Source organism: Musca domestica, unplaced genomic scaffold (assembly GCF_030504385.1).
Source record: "Musca domestica strain aabys unplaced genomic scaffold, Musca_domestica.polishedcontigs.V.1.1 10, whole genome shotgun sequence".
In the NCBI taxonomy this organism is placed as follows: domain Eukaryota; kingdom Metazoa; phylum Arthropoda; class Insecta; order Diptera; family Muscidae; genus Musca; species Musca domestica.
In genome coordinates, this window is record NW_026712115.1 from 8,564,768 (window position 1) to 8,573,687 (window position 8,920).

Here is an 8,920-nt window from a genome sequence, read left to right on the forward strand (position 1 = left end):
ACGTTATTATGCATTTTACCATGAATGTACCTAGCCAAGTCTTTGACACCCACTACAAACATGGTATGTTTTGTTAGTTCTGTGTGTACGCGCGCTGTGTTTTGAAACGTGTATACACATGTGTGTTTTTACATGACAAACGAAGTGCATATTTGCACAAGTTTTCCTACCCATGGACGCAGTTCGTATGGAAATTAAAGTCAAACTCCGAGTTATAAGCCTGCTTCTGATCCGTTTTTCAAACTATATATGTTGAACATTCTTCTCATTTGGCCCCTACGTTTTTATATCATGCAACGCAAGGGTTATGTTGAAGAAAATTTGTCATTCATTAGGGCCACTAAAAGCTTATTACATGAAGGAAGCACGATTCTCTCTTTCGTGGGGTCACAAATCGGATGTACGTTCATTGCATACCATTAATTGTATTTATGTATAAAATCAGATTAATGCAATAATATTTGCATAAAATTTACTTAATATAATTGTTAAATTTGACGAACATACTTGGAGACCTACAGGAATTCAATACATACCTGTTATAGACTCAGCCATATAGCTACAGAGGATATATATCATTTAATACGACCCCAATTCATTCAAGACATTTGACGTCGATCTAGCGATGTCCGTCCTGTCTATTTGGCTGACTGGTGAGTACGATTATCCAAGAAAGACATGGTGGGTACGATTATCCAAAATTTCGTCCCACTTTGATATTAAGGCGGTCGAAGATGGAAAAAATCAGGTCCCTCCTTCAGAAAGTTCTCCTTTATCAAATAAAAGAATTTAATCTATAACCAGTAAAGAATACCCTTAAAGTCGGGCGGGCCGACTTTATGATACCCTACACCTCTTTGCTAATTTAGTAGAGCTCCACATAACAATTAAAAGTTTTTATAGGAGAATTCAATCATACACGCTATGATTATAATTTGTTCAAAATACTAAATAAGCCGAAGCATTTGTATCTTTTAAATTCGGACTTGTATTGCCCATTTCATATATATGGGAGCTATATCCAAATCTGAACCGATCTTGATAACATTTGGCAAATATATTTCTGAGCTGTATTTCATATATTTCCCTGAATATCTTTGTTACGGAGTGCATATTACGGCTGTGGGTAACAAATATAACAAATCGGATGAACAATATATATGGGAGCTATTTCTATATCTGAACCGATATTCACCAAATTTTACATACTAGCTTATAGACTCAATTCGGTCGTAAGTGCCAAATTCCATCACAATTGGACAAATATTAGACGTTTGGTGCACAATAAAAGTTAAATCGGACGAAGTTATATATGGGAGATATATTCAAATCCAAACCGATCTCGATAAAATTTAGCAAAGGTTTTTCTGAGCTGTATTTTATATATTTCCCTGAATATCGTTGTTACGGAGTGCATATTACGGCTGCGGAAGACTAAAATAACAAATCGGATGAACAATATATATTGGAGCTATAGCTATATCTGAACCGATTTCGATCAAATTTGGCATACTTATTTTCAGGCCTAATTTGGTTGTATGTGTTTTTACTTGTTTCTTAATTGTATTTTTTTTTTTTAATTATTCTAAGCTCTTAAAATCACCCTCTATGTAGGATGATATAAAAATGTTTGTCCAAAGTTACGCTCAAAACTTGGACATGGATTATAATATTTTGCGGTATTTTCGAAATAGATTAAAAAATTTCTAAAATCTATTTTAGGCGATGTACACAACGGATATCCTAGGCCCAAACAAAATGTCAACTTTTTACAATTGTTTTTATGGAAAAGTTTATTTATTTCCAAACTCTTTTGAAATGCACGTCCTGACGTGGGACGTACACGTCTAGTCTAGTTTATATTTTTACATCCTCCTCTTTTAATTGAATTCTGATGGAATATTGTGTTCAACAAAGAACATCCAATATTGAGGCGTATTGACTTGAAAGTAAGTACCATCTTTTGAGATTGATACATTTTTTTCTCCGATCTCATACTTTATGATTCTTTTTCTGTTCTTTTCCAATTGTTATAGTTTGATATTATTATATGAGTACAATTTGTTTTTAACAATTGATATCTTATAATTGAAATTGGATTTTCCTAAACTTATCACATCTTCTTTCATACCCTCGTACATGGACATCTATTTGTTCGATTCTTTTATGCAACTGCATTTTTTCTTTCTGTTATTTAGAATAAATTATTAACACTCGATGACGCATAAACCAGCTATATTCGACGCAACCACAAAAAATGCACTTAAAAGCAACAAGTCTCTCTAGGAGCGGAAAAAATGGTTACTTTAGAGGAGAATTGTTTTCTTTGCTTCGTTTTTGTTGTTTTCTTGAAATGTAGTTGACTTTTGTTATGGTTGTTGAGTCGAGGGCCTCATAAATAACTTTCGTTAGAAGTCAGACACGTTAGTTTCATGTGAGAGTGTGGCTGACTGGCAGGCTGGAAGTTTGTGGTTTGCTAGAGTATTCTACTGCTTACTAACATAATTGTAGCTATATTTGTTGCTTGTAAACTCTTCTTTTGTTCAACAAAACAGAATTAACTCACAAAAAAGTGCCGCCATAAAAATTACCAAAGACAAATCCAAAGATTTAAAACAAAAACCAACAACGAAAAAACAACAATTGTTCTAATGTGCAATTCATTTCACACTGAAGGCAACAATGCTTTTTTGCAAAGAAAGACAGCATTTTTACACAGCAATAAACACACACTGCCAGACAAACCTTCATGGGCTATGGAAAAATCTAATGCACTTCTTTAGATAGCATTCAGACAGAAAAAGTGGCATTAGCTGAAATCATCATTGCAACTGTAAACCTATAATTATTGTTTGGCAAAAAAAGAGTCATTTCATTAAGTATGTTAGGCACGAGCTGTGGATTTGAACGATAGTGCGTACAGGTCTAAGAATCGTGGAAGAATATTATTCTGCAAGAGAAGAACGATGGACGTGTGTAGACTGTCGCTGTAATATGGACAAAGATTCTGCATGCAGAGCAACTGAACTTGACGAAATAATCGTAGGTTTGCAAAAGAAAGATGTTACCTTTATTTCAGCAAATTGTACAAAATCCAAACCAATTGATATACCCAGGAATTTTTAACATTTCTGTGAAAACAAGAAAATTATTGTACCCGGACCCGGTCCACGTTGCTGGCCCGTCGGTTTAGGTTGTAATGTTTATTTTTGATTTTTAATATAAAGATTAGTTCAGTTTGAGGTTAATTGACCAACTGAGGTCAATCTACCAGTTCTGGTAAACTTTTTCCTAGGATGATTGGAATTAAAATGTCCCCATATAGGGTCCCCACCATACAAACGTTAACATAGTTCCCTGTTTTTATGTAGGTGCTATAAAGTGATACAGGTCGATTTTAGTTGTAGTGAAGTTTCTAGATCCTATTGTTAATCGAAGAGCCTGTAATTTTATGTTAAGAGATCTCAATGGGCTCTTGCTCTAACTTTTATACAATGGAAATATTTAATCGTATGTTTTTATGGTCATTATAAATAAATGTATAATGTATAAACCTTTCTTGGCAGTGTAAATTTTCGGTATTTTGTTGTTTCGGCCTTCATATTAACTGTAATTTTAAAAACCGGACTTTCAACCAGTTTCTTGAACCGGAATATTTTAAATTCTAATCACATTTTCCAAGCACGTAGCTTTTATTTCATAATTTCGATTTCTATCGGAAAAGCAAATCAATCAAAAAAAAAAAAAAAAACATGCCCACGTTTTATGATGTCACGGCTCAGGTCAATTATAAGAACGGTTAGGGTTGAAATTTTCGAATTAAGGCATTATCTTTGTCCAACTCATAATTTAGGGGAGTCAAAACATTACTTTCTCCATTCGATTGGAGCATTTTAATTTTACTATTTTTATGGAGGGTATATTAAGTTCGTCATTCCGTTTGTAACTCATCGAAATAGTCATTTTAGACCCAACAAAGTATATAAATTCTTGATCAGCGGAAAAATATAAGACGATTCCGTCTGTTATAATCACGCTACAGTCAAAAAGAATTAAGATAGGAAGTTAACATTTTCACAGATCAAGTTCGAAAACCACGATACAGTATAGCCCCCAACTAACGGTACCCCCCGATATTCGGTATTTTGATGATTTTAGCTACATTTTTCAATGCGATTGTCTGAAATTTACACAAGTTCTTTGTGAGTACTTTACCCCCTGAAAAAGAATTGTCTATTGTCCACGATATCGTATATCATCCATATAACGGCACCTTCCATATACGGTATTTTGATGATTTTAGTTATATTTTCCAATGAAATTGTCTGAAAATCTACGCAGGGAGTTCTCTCTGAGTGCTTTATCTAATAGAAGAGAATTGTCTATATAGGTCCACGATATTATATATCCCCTATCTCCTCCTTGTGAGTGATTTATTACATAGAAGAGAATTGTATATATAGGTATAGGTATAATTTAATTATCTTAAAATCCACACAAGTTCCTTCTAAATACTTTACCCCCTACACTTACACTTTACTTGTCTGAATAGATCCACGCTTTAGTATAAAGCCCATATATTCCCCTAAATATTTGGTATTTTTATGATTTTTGCGACATTATTCACCGGAATTGTTTTAAAATTCGGATATATAGTTCGCAACCGTTATTACAGCCGATGATTATTTATGCAGGACCACATCTTTTGAAAATGTTCAAGTTTCTTCAAAATAGTGGAGGGTATAAAAATATCGGTCCGGCCGAACTTATCTGCTTTTTTACTTGTTTAAGTTAGTTTTTACAAAACCACCTCTAAATCTCAATTTTACATGCAAACCGTGACCCTTATAAAAATTTTCCAAAACCCAGACAACATAATCGACATTCAAAAATTTGCTGTTTTTAATTGCCCAAATATTCCACTTAGAATTTAAATTTTTTTCATTCGAAAAACGATTTCAAAACAATTCCACGAAAATATCCTTTAATCCTAATTTTAAAAGCGATATTTCATCACTTTAGCAAATATAAGGATTTTAGATAAATTGAAAAAAGTGGGCGCGTGAGGGTGTTGTCAAATCTTCCTTCAATAAAAACCTATATTTGGTGTATAATTCATTTGATACATTTGGGAAAAGATTATCCAAATCGGTCAGCCGTTCTCAACTGATTCAATAACCAACGCAAGACATTTGATTTTTATACCCTACATCACATAGTGGTCGGGGTATAGTATACGAGAAAGATCCATAGTTGGTTTTGAGGATCCCCGTTGAAACACTTTCTGAGTCGATTTATACATGTCAGTCCGTCCGTCTGTCCATGATTTTAGAGAAAAAGGCAAGTCGCATTTATTATCCGATTGAGATGAAATTTTGCAAATGGTGAAAATCGGTCCAAATTTCAATATAGCTTCCATACACATAATTTAAGTACATAACATTCGTTACATGTCCTTCACAGCAATGATATTTGGTAGCGGATATCAGATACAACTCAGAAATTCCTTTGCCGAATTTTATCGAAATCGGTTCATATATATACCCCCATCCAATTTACGGTTATTGTTCATTCATCCAATATCAGGCCAAATTAGATAGATTTTTTTACATTCAACCGAATTTTTCCATTTGGCGGAACTCGATTCTGATACATATTTTTCACACCCTTAGCCATAGAGAGAGTATATAACATTTGATATGGCCTAAGCGTACATCATCGAAATAACGGTTTTAGACCCTAGGTCTCTTTGCACTGAACATTTGAAGTCGATCCAGCGATGTCAGTCCGTCCGTCTGTCTGGCTACTGTGCACGATAACTCTCGAACGGAGTATCCGATTGGTACATCGTAATACTTTTATCAAACTTACATCGAATTCGGATAAGGGAAAAATCGGTCCACTCCTTCTAGTACCTCCCCCACAAAATTTCAAAATTTCAAAATTTTCAAAAAAGAAAAAAATATTTTACTGCGCAGAAATAGAAAGGATAATCCTATTTTACTCCAACTTTGCAAATCCTAATATTTGTATCAGTGCTAGGTCAGTAAAACAATTTTATTTAGTTATCTCCTTTTTTCTCTTTATTATATCCAATATTTCGATTGTCATCGACAACATCTTCAGGGATATTAACTTTGTTTTAGAGTAGACGTTTTCCTCTAAAACAAAGTTAATATCCCTGAAGATGATTGTCGATGACAATCGAAATATTGGATATAATAAAGAGAAAAAAGGAGATAACTAAATAAAATTGTTTTACTGACCTTCAGCCGAACTATCATCAAAAATGTTTCCAATAATTCTGTACATCATTCTACAATTTTTTGTCAATGACATCTTAATTTGCAGAAAATCACACAATTCTATAAAAAATCGCAAGACAAATCTATTTTCATAAGCTACTTCATTAAAATTAATGTGTAAACGTAAGCTTAAATTAAGTCGATGTCAGTATGTGGGTAATAGACCTCACCTTAACCGCTCTCCAGGTGTCAGTTGAACAACGACTTTATTAAAATAGAATTTGTTTTGTTTTGCATTTCCATTTCCATTGCATTGAATTACATTGCATTGCATTTTGTTGTAAATGTTGGTATTTTGTTGTAGCTATTATTATTGTTGTTGTGGCATGTTGTTTTCTATGTTTGTTGTTTACGACTAAAGTATTATTTTACTTCAAGAGTATTTATCTTTTATTCTTGTTTTGTTTAGTAATTTTCCTCTCTCGTTGTTATTGTTGTCGTTCTGTTATTTCAATGGTTTTTTAACATCTACATTGTTGTTAATATGCATTTGCAGTAGAAAAATAGCAAATAAAAACAACAACACAAACAGTTTCTGCATCTAAGGCTACACTGGGAACAACAGCTTTAACAAGTTATCATATCTAACACATAAAACTGGTAGCCAGCTTTATTGTTGTTGTAGCTGTTGTTTTTTTTTTTTTCTTCAACTATACAAAACGAAGTAAAAGATACTCCAGACCAAGCCATGAGTGGCCATTGAGAACCAGCACAATCTGAGTACTCGGAACTTGTACCCACCTACCGACATACATGGCAACATACATGACAGGAATCTAACAACATTTAAGTATGCTCCAACTTAATTATCAGTGTGATCAGACCTGAGAAACGACCGCAAGATTGGCACAATAACAACAACAACAGCAGCAACAGCAGCATCAGCAGTCCCATCAGAATCAGCTGAAGCATCAACAAAATACAACAAATTAAAACATGTTTTTTGTTGTAATGTTTGTTAATGCTGCTTGAATTTCACTGAAATAATTAAATGCGGGTTAACCCTTTAGGAACAGTTGAGACAAAAGTTGTAATCCCATAAACCATGGCATGATTTAAACGAATTGATAGAGCTGAAAGAAATGCTGGAAGAATTAGCCTTAAAACTACTAAATTTGTATAAAACTTTATATTAATGAAGGGGACATACTTGCGTCGTGATCAAAATATAGTGTGTGTGTGCGGACTTGTTAGGTTGTCATTGAATTTTTATAAAAAGATAAAAAAAAACTTAAGCTTTCTACTGGGGATAGTAGTATACTACAGGTTTCTTCAGTGAGAAAATTCCTCCATATTATTCACCTTCACTAAGAAAAATTGAAGAAAAATATTTAGGAACGTACGAGGAAAAGCCTATTCGCACCATTCTCCTACGACAGATGGGTGCTGAAACCATATGTTATTCAAACAATACTGTATTCTGCTGACTGGTTTCAAACTCCATAAATTGTGGTTTGGACAACTTTAAAGACACTAGCTAAGGACCTCAAATATTACACCAAAATTTTAACCTACATTCGGTTCGATTGCGATTTTGGAATTTCTGCTGGAACTCCAAAGATAGCAAAACTAAGTTATAAATTATCAGTATTTTTTTCCAACAGATGTATATCTTTGAATAAGAATCAAGCATCGAATCTTCGACCAATTTAAATATTCGACTAATCAAAAAATGGAAACTCACTTCTTTACCCTATACTACACTGTGATCCAGATGTATTTGTTTGATGATCTTCAAAGAATTACATTCTGAGTTGATGTCCATCCGTCGGTCTGTCCGTGTGTTTTTGTAAACAGATTACAGGTCGCAAAATTGCCCGCTTGAGATGAGACTTTGCACAAATCATTTGTTTGGCAAAAGAACGAACCCCTTTGAAATCGGAAAAAATCGGCCAAAATATTCATAGATCACATATATATGGTCCATATATATCTTTTATTGTGCCCTAAATTTGTAATATTAGTCCAAATATGATGGAATGTGACACAAGTGACTAAATTGGGCATAGAATACAGTACGTACAATTTGGTAGAAATCGGTTCAGATATTGCCAAAGTCCCATATGTATGTTTCCCTCACACCCGTAAAATGCACTCCGCAATAAGGATATGTATTTATACCAACTTACGTATACAGCATATACACACCTCTGCTAAATTTTAAAAAGATCGGTTCTGATTTTGGTATAGCTCCAAAGACAAACCCCTATTTCAAATAAGGTGTAAACCGATTCAGAGTAGAATATACCTCCCATACATTAGTCCCATTCGACTTCAAATAGTAATAAAATCATTTATAAACGTTTATTTGTAACGGGAAGCTCTACTAAATGTGCATAGTGGTATCATAAAGTCGGACCCGCCCGACTTTTGATCTTCCTTTACTGGTTAATTTTATGATAGTTGCGCACAATAAATCTGAATGGAGTATCCAATTTTATTCAAATATGGTTGGCCATGGAAGTGAAGCGAGGAACCTAATTTTGTAACCATTCTTGGGTGGCGCGTGCTGAGTCCAAAGTCTGCGGCCAAAATGTTTGCGTGCCCATGGCTTTAATAGACGCTCCAGAATATTTTCGCGATAATATTCGGCATTTATTCTGATGCCACGGTCG